This window comes from Salmo salar, chromosome 11 (assembly GCF_965601325.2).
Source record: "Salmo salar chromosome 11, fSalSal1, whole genome shotgun sequence".
Classification (NCBI taxonomy): domain Eukaryota; kingdom Metazoa; phylum Chordata; class Actinopteri; order Salmoniformes; family Salmonidae; genus Salmo; species Salmo salar.
Genome location: NC_138301.1, coordinates 78,732,608 through 78,749,011, shown reverse-complemented (window position 1 = coordinate 78,749,011; position 16,404 = coordinate 78,732,608). Strand labels below are relative to the sequence as shown.

The window sequence follows — 16,404 nt, the reverse complement described above, 5'->3', positions numbered from 1 at the left end:
GTCACTGCAATCCATTTCACATTTGCTAGCTACCTTTTAGATCGAAGTCCATATAGAATGATGGAAGATAAGATGATAGAAGCCCATCTCCTACTGTAAATAACCTACACACTGTGTGTGTGTAGCCAGCCAGCCAGCCAGCCAGGTAGAAAAATGGCAGAAAAAATAAAAAGACGGACATCAGAGTATTTTTCAGTGCACCAAAACGCAAAGTAAGAACCCTAGTAGCCTAATATCTCAAAGACTAGTTGATAAAATGTTCATAAGAAAGAAGTGAAATGCTAATAGAAATGTTTCACAATGATGTCATTAGGCAGAGCAGGCAACAGATGGCACACAGACAGCAGAGTTGGGGACAGATATGCAGAGACAGGGAGTCTCAGGTAAGTTTGAGTCTTTGTTTGGCAACATTATGAAAGGTTCTCATTTTTTTTACTGGTTAAATAGGGACATAATTGGAAAATGCCATAGATACCCCCAATCTCAAATTAAACTGGTGACTGAACTAAGATTTGGTATTGCTGTTGTGATAAATTGTGTAGTTTTGGGTACCGGTAGTTAGGAGTACGGCAAACACCTTATTTATTTTCTAGGAGACAGACTGTGAGTCAGTGAGGGTGGTGAAAGGGAAAGAGCCAGGGAGAGAGACTTCAGAGGACAGTGTCACAGCCACGGCAGGACCAGGTGTCACCCTTGTTGCCAGCAGCACCAGTATAGGGGACAGTGGCACAGCATTGTCCAGTTACCTCAGTGATGGCACAAAACCATATCAGCCACACCCACAATTTATAGAACCGCAAACTCTTGCCAACAGAGTGTTGACATTTCAAGAGAGATGGTTTCACGATTTCCCCTGGCTACATTATAACCCATCAATAAAAGGAGTGTTGTGTTTTCACTGTAGCCAAGGGTTTTCAAGCCAGCCATCTTTTGGCCAAAGAGCAGATGCTGCCTTCATTAGTGCAGGATTTAGGAACTGGAGAAAAGCCATTGAAAAATTCACAGCACATCAAAACTGCCAAACCCACAACCACTTTGTAACTGTAACAGCACACCAGCTAAATCCAAATCAGTGCCCAGTTATCCAGCGCATGGGGTAAACAGCAGGAGGACGCAAGGCATTGCTTGATGAAAATTGTTAGTTCGGTGCGGCATGTAGTAAGACAGGGACAAGCCTTTAGAGGCCACACGGATGACAGTGGGAATTTATACCAGCTTTTGAAACATAGAGCAGAAGAGGATGATCACATTTTACTGAAGTGGTTAACAGAGCGTACCACAATGTACACAGGCCCCAAAGAACAGAATGAAATACTGAACATCATGGCCAATACAGTCATTCAAGGCATTGCAGCTGAGATTAGGTCTCTTCCAATTGTACAATTTTCAGTAATTGTTGATGGTACTCAAGATGTCTCTGGTGCTGAACAGGAGAGTGTCTGCCTGCGTTATGTTGACCATGACCTTGTCCCTCACGAGGAGTTTATTGGGCTATACAGGGTGTCGGAGACAACAGGCGAGGGCATTGCGAAAGTGGCAACTGATGTGTTGTTGAGGCTCAATTTGCCCATGTCTGGCTTACGTGGGCAGAGTTACGATGGTGCCTCAAACATGGCAGGAAAATACACAGGTGCACAGGCAATTGTGAGGAGGCAGCAGCCATTAGCCCTCTATGTGCATTGTGGAGCACACTGTGTAAATCTGATTACACCGGCTGGCTGCACAGCCTCCCCACTGATCCGGGATTCCCTTTCTTGGGTCCATCAGTTAGGTGTCCTCTATGGCCAGTCAGGACAGTTTAAGAGCATGTTTGAATCAATTGCCACGTCCAAAGATACAAATCTGACCACCCTGAAACCCCTATGTCCAACAAGGTGGACTGTGCGGAATACTGCTATTAGAGCTGTGCTAGGGCAGTATGAGCGGGTACTAAGCAGCCTAGAGGAGATGGCAAAAACTGCATCCAAGACAGCTTCAACTGCCAGTGGCTTATTCGAGAACTTCAGCAAAGGCAAGACTGTGTTGGGCCTCACACTTGCCTCTGCTGTTCTTGGAGAGCTTGAATGTCTAAACATTTCACTGCAGAAGAAAACTCAGACTGTCTCTGGTATGCAGGCTGCAGTCGAGTGTGTGCGGTCATCTCTTAGGGGCAAGAGAAATGACGAAAGCTACCTTGCACTGTATGAGAAAGCAACAACATTGATTGACTCTATTGAATCCATTGAATCGCACTCAAGACGATTTGCTGGCAAAGCAGTGGATCACTATAGGACAGAATTTTTGTAAGTGTTGGATGGTGTGGAGGTTCAGTTTGGCAACCGTTTTGACCAGGACAGTCTAAACGTCCTGCAAAAGTTGGAAAGAGCGCTTCTCACGGGGGAGTTGGATGAGTCTCTAGATCAGTACCCAGAGCTGAACATAGATTCTCTTTCAGTGCAGATCCCTCTCTTTCACAACAAATACCCCGGTAGCAGCAGTGGAGAGGCAGCAGAGGTCCTCAGGAGGCTTCCAGTGGAGGTGCGGGGGTTGTTTGACCAAGTTGAGGTGCTGATCAGAATTTTGTTTGTGGTGCCAGTGTCTTCATGTGAGGCTGAGAGGAGTTTCAGTGCACTCCGTAGGTTAAAGACTTGGCTACGGGCTAGCATGGGCCAAGAGAGACTGAACGGCGTAGTTGTCTGTAATGTACATAAAGACAGGCTGGACAGTCTCAAGAGGGAAAATATCTGCCAGCAATTTGTTGGATCCATTGAAACCTGCAGACATATGTTCGGTTCTTTTGTTTAGTAGTGTGTGTAGCAGTGAGGGGTACTGGAACCCCTGCATATTTTGAGGCAAGGCAGGCAAGGTTTTGAGCGGTCCTCAGGGACCTCCACCCCCTCTATATGATATGTAAAGTCACTGGACACCTTGTGGTACTGAATATGTTCATTACACATTTTTATTTCACGGACCCCTTGCAATTACACCAGGGACCCCTAGGGGTCCATGGACCCCTGTTTGAGAACCCCTGGTGTATAGTATGATATTTTTTCTTTTGTTTAGCAGTTTTCAGTTTTTAGTACATGACAGTACACTTACTAATTATTTATTTCATGTTATTTTATTTAAAATTGCATACTTTGTGTGACATACTTGTCCATAGCTGCTGTTTGAAGAGTTGAGACACTGACTGAAGGATATTTTGGTTGATTTATTTGGGTTATTCATTGAAGTAGTTATTTTGCTTTTAGAACTGTACTTATTTTTAGCTTTTTGTTCTTGTAAAGCTATTGCAGTAGACTCAGGCCAGTGGCACATATTTAATGACTATATAAATGTTTCAGAAAAAGTAAAATTAAAAGGTCAATTCAATACGGAGAACAACTTTGTTATGTTACTCAATGGAGATTATTTCAGACGAGATCACACCATGTTCATTGTATTTACGAAAACTGCACCCATACAGTGTACCATTGCCACCTACTGGCCTTTCTTGTTATTGCTGGTTGTAAACACAAATACCTGCAGACATACTGGACTGATAAGGAACACTGCTATAACATTTACATTTTTTTTTGTCATTTTAGCAGACGCTCTTATCCAGAGCGACTTACAGTAGTGAATGCATACATTTCATTGATTTTTTTTCCCCATACTGGTCCCCCGTGGGAATCAAACCCACAACCCTGGCGTTGCAAACACCATGCTCTACCAACTGAGCCACACGGGACCACATATAACTATTATTATTAGTAGTATTAACCTGTTGGGGGTAGGGGGCAGTATTGACACGGCCGGATAAAAAACGTACCCGATTTAATCTGGTTACTACTCCTGCCCAGTAACTAGAATATGCATATAATTATTGGCTTTGGATAGAAAACATCCTAAAGTTTCTAAAACTGTTTGAATGGTGTCTGTGAGTATAACAGAACTCATATGGCAGGCAAAAACCTGAAAGGATTCTATATGGGAAGTGGCCTGTCTGACAAGTTGTTGTTCATCTGGGCTCTTTTTATTGAAGACTGAGGATCTTTGCTCTAACGTGACACTTCCTACGGCTCCCATAGGCTCTCAGAGCCCGGGAAAAAGCTGAACGATATCGAGGCAGCCTCTGGCTGAAACACATTATCGCTTTTGGCAAGTGGCCGATCAGAGTACTATGGGCTTAGGCGCGTGCACGAGTCGACCCCATGCTTTATTTTCTTTCGTCTGTTTACCTAAATGCAGATTCCCGGTCGGAATATTATCGCTTTTTTACGAGAAAAATGGCATAAAAATGGATTTTAAACAGCGGTTGACATGCTTCGAAGTACGGTAATGGAATATTTATAATTTTGATATCAGATTGTCGCCCCTGTAGCTAACTAGCACTCACTCACTCATGTGGCTGCTAGCACCATCATGAAAAGCGACATGAAGGAAGCTCTATTACGTGAGAATGCTAGGGAGCAGGCAATGTTGAAAAGTAATCATTAAACATGTTTTACTTTTCTTTTCTTAAATGTAGTTTTGTAATTGACTAAAACAAGCAGGTAACAAGAAAATTACGTTTGAATTTTAAAAAACATTTTTGCTGTGAGCCAATGGTAACCACAATTTGTTTCCCCCATCTTTTATCTAATACCGACTGGGACTATACTGGTGGTCAGCGCACTGCTCTATATTTTGTCAATCAATTACCATGTGCCTTCCACTAATTTATTAATGTTGAAAAGATTGGTAGGTAAGCCTTTATATTTTCCTTCACAGCATCTTTGTCCACGGCGACAGCGTTATTGCAGCTATCTACCTTATAAAGGCAGTTCTTTGCAGTAAATTCGCTTGCTGTGTCAAATTAAACTGTACTGCTCAAATTAGGATTAGGTTGTCTCTTTAAACCGTGGGATTTCGCTGCTGGAAATGGAAGGGGGAGAGAGTTGGATGGGTTCATTGGATTCATCAATCTACCGCTAACGAAGCAGGTCGTCACTAGTTAACAAAGCCACAACATCATAAACCCCGCCTATTTCTAAAATGTATATTCTTAAAATGCGATTTTAATCCTTAACCATACCAATAACCGTATGCCTAACCCTAACCTTAAATTAAGACCCAAAAGCTATTTTTTATTGTTATTTTTTACGATAAAACCAATTTTGACTTTGTGGCTTAGTGACTAGTGGAAACCACCGAAGCGGCGCCCTCTGAAGAGACTGTCCGGGAGAACTGTCAGATGCAGGAAAGGGGGTAGCTAGGTAACCCGTCTTGCCAAGGGTTACGATGAAAATGGCACCAAACGTTACTAATGCTTGACCTTTAAATCCGGACGCAGAAACTCGATCAGCTGAATACTCCTGTCAGGTAGCGGTCATTTCAGATCATTCCAGGTATCTTTCAAATTTAGCCTACTATAGCAATAAACTGTCTGTCTAGCGAAACTAATAAGGTTACATGAAAGCATGTTGGCTGGTAATGTCAGGCAATTTGTCGTGTGCTTAACTGTGTTGGAAACGAAATAATGATGTCTGATACAACATATTCAAGAGGGATGGAAAGAGACAGAGGAAGGATTACATCAGATTCTATGGCGAGAGGCGCATATCCTCAACAGTATGTTCACCCTGGCAGTCAGCAGCAGGGCATAGACATTCAGGAGCTTGCCTCTAAACGTGTCGACATCCAGAAGAAACGGTTTTATTTGGATGTAAAACAAAGTGCACGGGGCCGATTCCTAAAAATTGCAGAGGTTTGGATTGGAAGAGAACGTCACGATAACATCAGAAAGAGCAAATTAACGCTGTCCATGTCAATGGCACCCGATCTACGTTATTGCCTGGGGGACTTCATTGATTATTACGCTCATATTGGGTTGAGAGGTGGCCTGGTACCACGGCCAGAAGAGCAGAGCAATGGCCAGGGCCGCCCGCACGATTCCCGCAGAAGACCGCAGGATCATCACGCAGCATCAGTGTCTCCCACTGGCTCTGCGGTGTCGGAGGAACATACTCATCGCGTCCTGAAGAGTGAATTCATTGAGAGAGACAATAGAAAGTACTATCTGGACCTGAAAGAGAACCAGCGAGGCAGGTTTCTCCGCATCAGACAGACTGTCAGCAGAGGGCATGGGGCCATCGGTTACTACGGCCAAGGCATCGATCAAACCATAGTGTTGCCGGCTCAAGGGCTAATCGAATTCAGAGATGCACTGTCGCAGCTGATTGAAGACTACTGCGATGATGATGCCACGGATGAGCTTGGAAGAGGCAATGGGAACCATGAGGAATCCACCGAGTTTCCCGATGCAGCATCATTCCGAGTGGACAATAAGAGGTTTTATTTCGACGTTGGTTCCAATCAGTATGGTGTCTTTTTAAAGATTAGCGAGGTAAAACAGCCATACAGGAACACCATAACGGTCCCCATGAAAGCCTGGGCCAGATTTGGAGATAATTTCATTAGGTATGAGGAGGAAATGCAGCGAATTTTCACCTGTCACAAGGAGAAGAGGACAGAGACTCGCGAGGACATTGAAGAACAAGAGGATTGACAATGGCATTATATGGCTGTAAGAGGTTTCTAGTGATGGTGGGTTAAAACAGGGATGGAAAAAGCTAAACATGACAATATCCTAGAACATATGAAAAAGTATTCTTAATGTACCTCTATTAGGCCTATGTCTCTTGTCAACTAGCACTTTTGCTTTGTTCATGGTCATTCCTGTTTCAATCATACCATATATTTCGATTATGGCATCCGTTTTGAAATTGGTGCAGCAGGACGTGTTGCCAATTGAAAAATGATATTCAAAAGTCTAAATGATGATATAGGTAATTTATGTGAATCAAATCTCTCTTTTTTCATTGTGGTTGACTGAGTGTGTGAATGAAATGTACGTGTGCGCATGTGATTGTCTGATTGAGGAAAAAAAGGTGAGACATTAAAGTGTACACGTCCTGTCCCCCACAAACATTGGTAGGGGGTTAATGTAAGATATACTGCTGAATGCTAGACATGATATTGTTGTTTAAACAGCAACAATAATTTGTGTAGGTAGCGCTTCATGATTTCATTTTATAGAATAAGGGACAGTTTGGTTGAGGGTTCGCCGACCATCACGGACGAGCTCCCTGCCTATGTCATTACACTATAATCAGAGCCGGCTGCAGACAATTATCAACTAGGAAATCAGATTTTCAACATGTTGATGCTGTATTTATAATTATATAAAATATATGCAACGATTTTCCACCAACAGGTTTATGTGCCAAAGCACTACACACAACCAATAAGCAATTCATAACTGCATACAGAATACCGACTTCGAGCACATCATCATGGTTTGCGTTTTCAACATCCCATTTAAATAGAGTATGTCAATCCGGACAAACAGGGAATACATCTTTCCCTACTCAGTATCGATGGCTTGGCTTGACAATCTCTGAATGTCATTTAACTTTTTGCTATTTTGTAACTGATGTTTCTTTCCATTCATGGAATGGCAAATGCGCAGTTTGGATGCTGGAATTGTATTCGTTAGTGGAGTGGATGAACGTGCGCAGGTAGCCTACAGGAGACTTTTGAAGTAGCCTAATCGGATTTAAACATTGTGACTGGTTGTGTTTATTGCACACATAAAAGGTAATACATTTAAAAAGTAAAAGTACAAATATTTTGGCTATATTGAAGCGTTAGGTTCTAGGTCGAGGAATAGCCACTCGGATCAGAAAGGAGGCAGAACGCACAGTAAGCTTTCCTGAATAACTGGGCCTGCTAGAAGCATAGGCCTATGTGGCTACACTATTTTAAAAAAGTCAGGAGAATGATGATCAGCCACAGACAGCGCATCAGTATCAGAAATGTAAATACAGCCTGACTGTCCTGCACTATGCCTTTCAAGACATTATAATCTGCTGAGAGTAGACCCACAATTTATCCAAATGGAATGAAACGTTCAATTAACTGCTTTTGAGCATTTATTCAAATTACATTATTACTTGTACTTACTTGAAAATAATAATGCAAATATTAATTGCATTGCGGTGTTGTAGGCTAGTCTAGGTAGGATCATTTTATTGTCCCTATGGCCATACACATGTAATTAACTGTATAACAGAGCCAGCAATAAAAATAATAACATAATTGAAAGATAAAATAAAAGTTGTACCCCATGTAATAATACTAAACAACCTTTGTAGGCTACAACACCTAGCGACCTCACCATGATATTTGAGCCTTTTGGGATTGTAGTGAACAGTGGGGCAGGGAATAGAACTCAGATACCTGGCGTGATAGACAAACACCCTATGCATCGTGTCAATAGGGTTAACCCACTTGCTTGGAATTGTAACGTGGCACATATAGCAAGGTTTGCTACACTGCCCCCTCCTTACTCGAAGGCACATCCCTGTGCTTCGACTACTCAGCCCCCTAGCATGTCCGAGCCATCGCACTGCCGCCATCCCACTCTTGACACTAATGTAGGAAACGGCAGGACAAGGATGTAAAACCGGTGCTGTGTTCGAATACCCATACTAACATACTGTATACTACATACTTAATGATTATATACTATTAGTTCATTTTAGTATACTGTAAACAAACAGTAGCCTTTCAGTTGAGTGTACTAGCGCTTTGCCCGTCTACTGGAAGTTGATTATGTTGCGATGCAACCTCTTGCTAGCATAACATATGACTAGCTAGACATGTTACGATTTCGGGTGTGTTCGTAAATTAAATATGGAGTGCCAGAGAGCGCTCAGAGTTAGCTCTAGGCGTTTGTAAATCCAGAGCTTTGTCATGTTCATTTGTAAAAATCAGTGTTTTCAATCTCGGAGGCCACACTGGAAGCTCTGAGGAGTAGGGTTGATCTGAGCGTTCTGACCACACGACGGTAGTCAAGCACCCAAGCTAACTGGCTTACTACTTCCAGACACAAATGAGAGAACACCTCACTCTGACCATTTTACTCGCCCTAGCAGAGCTGTTTAGGCTGTTTTCATGTCATCCAGAGCGTTGGTGACTGTGCTGCTGGCAACAGTTTAATGTAGCTTTTTTTGCAACGTTTACCGACACCGGCCATATTCAACGGGTGTATCTGCTCTCGTTGGAATTCGGCTGCCTATTTTCCACCATTTTCTTAAAATCTGAAAACGTTGTGAAGCCACGCCCATTGTCTGAATAATTGCATTATAGGCCCTAAAAGCATGGAAATAGTGTCCACTGCTTGTATAATTCGTATTTTAGCGAATTTAGTAAGACATTCGGGGACTTTTGGCATGCTAACTATGACCATACTATGAAAAATAAGAATACTACATACTCAATTTACATCACAAATAGTATGGTTAGTGCGGTTAGTATGAGTATTCGAACACAGCTATGGTCACTGGCTTGAAAGGCAAACACGCTATGCATTGCGCCAATAGGGGTAACCCATTTAGTCGGAATTGTATCAGGGCTCATATAGCGAGGATTGTTATAGTATAATGGTTTTAGAATGACTGTCACAGGGACCAGGGCTTGAGTCCCAGTCAGGGTACCCCCTAATCCACTATATTGGTATCAGGCAGGTGTTGCAGAGCACCCTTGAAAGCATGTTCCAGCCGAGTTTAAGTCATTGTACATTTGTGTTAGGCTAGCAGTGTTTCTGTCAGGTTTCTGTACTCAACCTGGTTTCAGAGCATTTTGTATTATTCTGTACGTAAATCCGAGACACTCCATTTAGTATGATATGTTACCTTTGGTATGGTTACATAAGGCATATGGTTACTAAATGGAAAAAGAACAGTAATCTGCAACTTTTCAACTACTTACAACTTTTTAGCTACTTTACAACTACTTAGCATGTTAGCTAACCATTCCCATAACCTTTTAGCTAACCCTCCACCTAACCGTAACCCTTTTAGCAAACCCTAACCCTTTAACCTAACTCCTAAGCTTAACCCTAACCGTAACTCCTAACCCCTACCCTAGCTAACGTTAGCCAGCCTGCTAACTAACATTAGCCACCTAGCTAGAATTTGTAACATATCTTACGTTTTGCAAATTCGTAACATATTGTACGTTTTGCAAATCGTAACATTTAATGTGATTTGTCATCTGTAACATATCATACAAAATGGGTGATGGACATCAACAAATGAATACATGCCAAATGAAACGTAACATATATTGAATGGAGTGCTTCTACATCTGCATTACTTACTGTTTGGGGTTTTAAGCTGGGTTTCTGTATAAGCACTTTGTGACATCTGCTAATGTAAAAAGGGCTTTATAAATACATTTGATATGAGTGTCTCAGATTTACATACAGCATAATACGAAATGCTCTGACACCAGGTTGCTGTACTGCACATGTGATGGCAGAGTATACAAAACAAATGTGCACCCGATTGACAAATCATTATGATATCATTCTGCCAGGTAGGCCCACTTTGCAGTCAACATTTAAATTTGTACAGATTTTGATTCTCATGATTCGATTCACCACGATATAACTGAACCCAAACTACGACAATGGCGAAGCATATCATTAAATTCATCAAAAATAATTGTTTAAAAATAATAATTTCATATGAAATGAATCAATAATTTTTTTTTTTTACTATTTTGAGAAAATGTAAAGAGGGGCATCCGTTGTATAATAATTACAATTGTATGGCATAAACATGATTAATAAGGGAGCTTTTTGAGCTGCGGGTCAAATCAAAATCAAATCAAATGTCTTCACTGTTGTTTCATGCACAATGATGCACCTGACATCTCTGCTGCCTATCAGCTATTCCTCTGTTCTTGTGGATTTATATAGACAATTGTTGCAGATTCTTTTTGGATTTTATGTGTGGTATGATTGCTAGTTAAGTAAAATATTGCAGGTCTGGAAAAACGATCCATCTACCACTATTGTCACTATGGGTAGAGGGCAGGATAGAGTTGACTGTATAGTAAGCACTCAGAAAAGCGTAGTGCATAAGGGAAGTACCAAAACACCTTGATAGGCGAGGCGCATGCAAGAAGATGAGAAAATGTGGCTATATGGAATAAATTATATAGTAAAACGTGCAAAATGGGGAATGTAAACCAGGTAAAAAAAATGCACTACCCTCCCCGGCACCCCACCAAAAACCAGTAGGGATGCTGCAATTACTTAGTTATAACGGAAGTCTTGCATCTCATATATACACACAAACAATGTTGATGGAAATATAGGCTATTATTCACACGATCTACCTGTATCGCACCACTGAGCACAGTAGATATTCATTCCATGTTTAAGGGTGCATCCCAAATAGCCTATATGGCTCTGGTCAAAAGTATTGGACTATATAGGAAATAGGGTGCATTTGGGACATGATCTTGATGTAGCCCTAAAGCTGCTCATGATCCAGAATTTCAACACTTAAGAAGTGAAAATTCTCATGCCTTCACAAATCTTACAATGATACTTGAAACATTGAGATCCAGCCCATGCAGCTTTTAAAATGCCTCAGATACCCTTACTTACAGGTGCAACTTAGTGTGGCCCCAAAATGATCCTTATCTCATTAGCTGTGTTCGAATACCCATACTAACATACTGTATACTACATACTATTGGTTCATTTTAGTATACTGTAAACAAACAGTATCGTTTCAGTTGAGCGTACTAGCGCTTAGCCTGTCTACTGGAAGTTGATGCTGTTGCTATGCAACCTCTTGCTAGCTTGTTAACATTTACATTTACATTTAAGTCATTTAGTAGACGCTCTTATCCAGAGCGACTTAGAAATTGGTGCATTCACCTTATGATATCCAGTGGAACAACCACTTTACAATAGTGCATCTAAATCTTTTAAGGGGGGGGGTTAGAAGGATTACTTTATCCTATCCTAGGTATTCCTTAAAGAGGTGGGGTTTCAGGTGTCTCCGGAAGGTGGTGATTGACTCCGCTGTCCTGGCGTCGTGAGGGAGCTTGTTCCACCATTGGGGTGCCAGAGCAGCGAACAGTTTTGACTGGGCTGAGCGGGAACTGTGCTTCCTCAGAGGTAGGGGGGCCAGCAGGCCAGAGGAGGATGAACGCAGTGCCCTTGTTTGGGTGTAGGGCCTGATCAGAGCCTGAAGGTACGGAGGTGCCGTTCCCTTCACAGCTCCGTAGGCAATCACCATGGTCTTGTAGCGGATGCGAGCTTCAACTGGAAGCCAGTGGAGAGAGCGGAGGAGCGGGGTGACGTGAGAGAACTTGGGAAGGTTGAACACCAGACGGGCTGTGGCGTTCTAGATGAGTTGTAGGGGTTTAATGGCACAGGCAGGGAGCCCAGCCAACAGCGAGTTGCAGTAATCTAGACGGGAGATGACAAGTGCCTGGATTAGGACCTGCGCCGCTTCCTGTGTGAGGCAGGGTCGTACTCTGCGAATGTTGTAGAGCATGAACCTACAGGATCGGGTCACCGCCTTGATGTTAGTGGAGAACGACAGGGTGTTGTCCAGGATCATGCCAAGGTTCTTAGCACTCTGGGAGGAGGACACAAGGGAGTTGTCAACCGTGATGGCGAGATCATGGAATGGGCAGTCCTTCCCCGGGAGGAAGAGCAGCTCCGTCTTGCCGAGGTTCAGCTTGAGGTGGTGATCCGTCATCCACACTGATATGTCTGACAGACATGCAGAGATGCGATTCGCCGCCTGGTTATCAGAAGGGGGAAAGGAGAAGATTAATTGTGTGTCGTCTGCATAGCAATGATAGGAGAGACCATGTGAGGATATGACAGAGCCAAGTGACTTGGTGTATAGCGAGAATAGGAGAGGGCCTAGAACAGAGCCCTGGGGGACACCAGTGGTGAGAGCGCATGGTGCGGAGACAGATTCTCGCCACGCCACCTGGTAGGAGCGACCTGTCAGGTAGGACGCAATCCAAGCGTGGGCCGCACCGGAGATGCCCAACTCGGAGAGGGTGGAGAGGAGGATCTGATGGTTCACAGTATCAAAGGCAGCAGATAGGTCTAGAAGGATGAGAGCAGAGGAGAGAGAGTTAGCTTTAGCAGTGCGGAGAGCCTCCGTGACACAGAGAAGAGCAGTCTCAGTTGAATGCCCAGTCTTGAAACCTGACTGATTAGGATCAAGAAGGTCATTCTGAGAGAGATAGCAGGAGAGCTGGCAAAGGACGGCACGTTCAAGAGTTTTGGAGAGAAAAGAAAGAAGGGATACTGGTCTGTAGTTGTTGACATCGGAGGGCTCGAGTGTAGGTTTTTTCAGAAGGGGTGCAACTCTCGCTCTCTTGAAGACGGAAGGGACGTAGCCAGCGGTCAAGGATGAGTTGATGAGCGAGGTGAGAAGGTCTCCGGAAATGGTCTGGAGAAGAGAGGAGGGGATAGGGTCAAGTGGGCAGGTTGTTGGGCGGCCGGCCGTCACAAGACGCGAGATTTCATCTGGAGAGAGAGGGGAGAAAGAAGTCAAAGCACAGGGTAGGGCAGTGTGAGCAGGACCAGCGGTGTCGTTTGACTTAGCAAACGAGGATCGGATATCGTCAACCTTCTTTTCAAAATGGTTGACGAAGTCATCCGCAGAGAGGGAGGAGGGGGGGGGGGGGGGGGGAGGATTCAGGAGGGAGGAGAAGGTAGCAAAGAGCTTCCTAGGGTTAGAGGCAGATGCTTGGAATTTAGAGTGGTAGAAAGTGGCTTTAGCAGCAGAGACAGAAGAGGAGAATGTAGAGAGGAGGGAGTGAAAGGATGCCAGGTCCGCAGGGAGGCGAGTTTTCCTCCATTTCCGCTCGGCTGCCCGGAGCCCTGTTCTGTGAGCTCGTAGTGAGTCGTCGAGCCACGGAGCAGGAGGGGAGGACCGAGCCGGCCTGGAGGATAGGGGACAGAGAAAATCAAAGGATGCAGAAAGGGAGGAGAGGAGGGTTGAGGAGGCAGAATCAGGAGATAGGTTGGAGAAGGTTTGAGCAGAGGGAAGAGATGATAGGATGGAAGAGGAGAGAGTAGCGGGAGAGAGAGAGCGAAGGTTGGGACGGCGCAATACCATCCGAGTAGGGGCAGAGTGAGAAGTGTTGGATGAGAGCAAGAGGGAAAAGGATACAAGGTAGTGGTCGGAGATTTGGAGGGGAGTTGCAATGAGATTAGTGGAAGAACAGCATCTAGTAAAGATGAGGTCAAGCGTAGGGGGGGAAGGTGAGAGGGTGAGGTCAAAAGAGGAGAGGAGTGGAAAGAAGGAGGCAGAGAGGAATGAGTCAAAGGTAGACGTGGGGAGGTTAAAGTCACCCAGAACTGTGAGAGGTGAGCCATCCTCAGGAAAGGAACTTATCAAGGCGTCAAGCTCATTGATGAACTCTCCAAGGGAACCTGGAGGGCGATAAATGATAAGGATGTTAAGCTTGAATGGGCTGGTAACTGTGACAGCATGGAATTCAAATGAGGAGATAGACAGATGGGTCAGGGGAGAAAGAGAGAATGTCCACTTGGGAGAGATGAGGATTCCAGTGCCACCACACCGCTGGCTCGATGCTCTAGGGGTATGCGAGAACACGTGGGCAGACGAAGAGAGAGCAGTAGGAGTAGCAGTGTTATCTGTGGTAATCCATGTTTCCGTCAGCGCCAGGAAGTCTAGGGACTGGAGGGTAGCATAGGCTGAGATGAACTCAGCCTTGTTGGCTGCAGACCGGCAGTTCCAGAGGCTGCCGGAGACCTGGAACTCCACGTGGGTCGTGCGCGCTGGGACCACCAGGTTAGAGTGGCAGCGGCCACGCGGTGTGAAGCGTTTGTATGGCCTGTGCAGAGGGGAGAGAACAGGGATAGACAGACACATAGTTGACAAGCTACAGAAGTGTTGTTTCTTGTATTATTATGTGTTATGTATTAACATAACACATATTCAATCTGGAGTGCCAGAGTGCGCTCTGGGCGTTTGTAAATCCAGAGCATTGTCAAATTCAGAGTGTTTTGCTCTCGGAGCGTTGATCGCACACGCTGGACGCTCTGGCCGAGGAGAAGGGTTGGTCTGAGCATTCAACGGCAGTCAAGCACCCAAGCTAACTGGCTAACATTGGCTAGCTACTTCCAGACACAAATGAGAGAACACCTCACTCTGACCATTTTACTCGCCCTAGCCGGGCTGGTTAGAATGTTTTCATGTTATCCAGAGCTTTGGTGACTGTAACTGTGCTGCTGGCAACAATTTAATTACACTTTTTTTTGCCAGAGGTTTACTGACACTGGCCATGTTCAACAGGTGTTGAGCGTTTGTAAATTCTATGACCAATAAGCATACTATATTCTCATTTCACGTCACGAATAGTACGGTTAGTGAGGTTAGTATGAGTATTCAAACACAGCTATTGTCTTTTACAAGTTATTTAATGCATTTGACTGTGTAATTTATTAGCATAGTATTTGTGCTGAGTGACTAACCGACATTTTGGTTTTCAAACAACTAATTGATGTCAGTTCAGTTATTTGAAGTACATTTTTTATTTCTTTCTGTGAGCTTGATGTGCAGTTTCTGTAGAGATAAATCAGATCAAGCCTGAACTGTGCGATGTCGTAGGGAGTTGTAATTTCCAACGGGCCAATATTCTACATAGTTTAGAGCAGGAAACATGGTAATTAACTACAATGACCATAATCCATTGAGCGCCCACTTAAACTTGGCCGGTCTGTGCGGAGCAAGACACAGAGATTGAGAGAAGAGAGAACATGCCTTCAAGAGGTATAGAAAGCAGTTGCTTAGTGAGCCTGAAAATACATGATCTAAGTGATTAATAGTTGGTATTCAGCAGTAATAAAAGTATGCCTTATTTACTTTGAAGAACTACTAAACTAGTGATTTTGTCAGACATCATAGGCAGCAGCTCTATTTGAGGACTTAGAATGAAATAAAAGTAATCAAATAATACTAATATTTTAGTAAAGTAATGTGATTAAATTATGGTTAATACGTGATACGCAGTAATGGGCAGTCACTACCATCATGGGCCTTAAAAAAAAGATTTCTGTGTTACAGTATTCAACCCACATATTGCATAGTGCATTTAATGTCTAAAAATATTATGAAAATCGAAAACCATGATTATTTTTTAATAATCGAACCGAAACCGAACCGACCTCAAAAAGCACTAATCGCTCAGCACTACGTGAAAACATAATTTGTCCTCACATGAATTTTAGATTATCTGCCATACTATATTTTTAGTTTCAAGTCATGCTGACACTTGTGGTGCTATAGAAAGGAGCATCGCTCCAAACACAGATCATCTTTATTGATATAGGCTTTGTTGCCTACTTGTAATAGTCTCAACACATGTAGAGGCTGGTTAGACAGCAGACAGTTGAAAAATGTGCCCTTGTCACATGCCCAAATTAGGTCTTTAAAAAAGACCGGTGATATTCTGTTACAAACTTCCTCCACATCTAATTTGTTGCCACATTTTAGACCCCTGGAGCTTTATTAGACAATTTTTATCATTTAGGGGCTGGGT

General features: G+C 43.5%; 1 pseudogene; it reads left to right on the top strand.

Moving 5' to 3' along the window:
- Window positions 1-5,009: 5,009 nt before the first annotated feature.
- LOC106562891 (purine-rich element-binding protein gamma pseudogene) lies at window positions 5,010-7,398 on the top strand (annotated as a pseudogene).
- The last annotated feature ends 9,006 nt before the right edge of the window (window positions 7,399-16,404 follow it).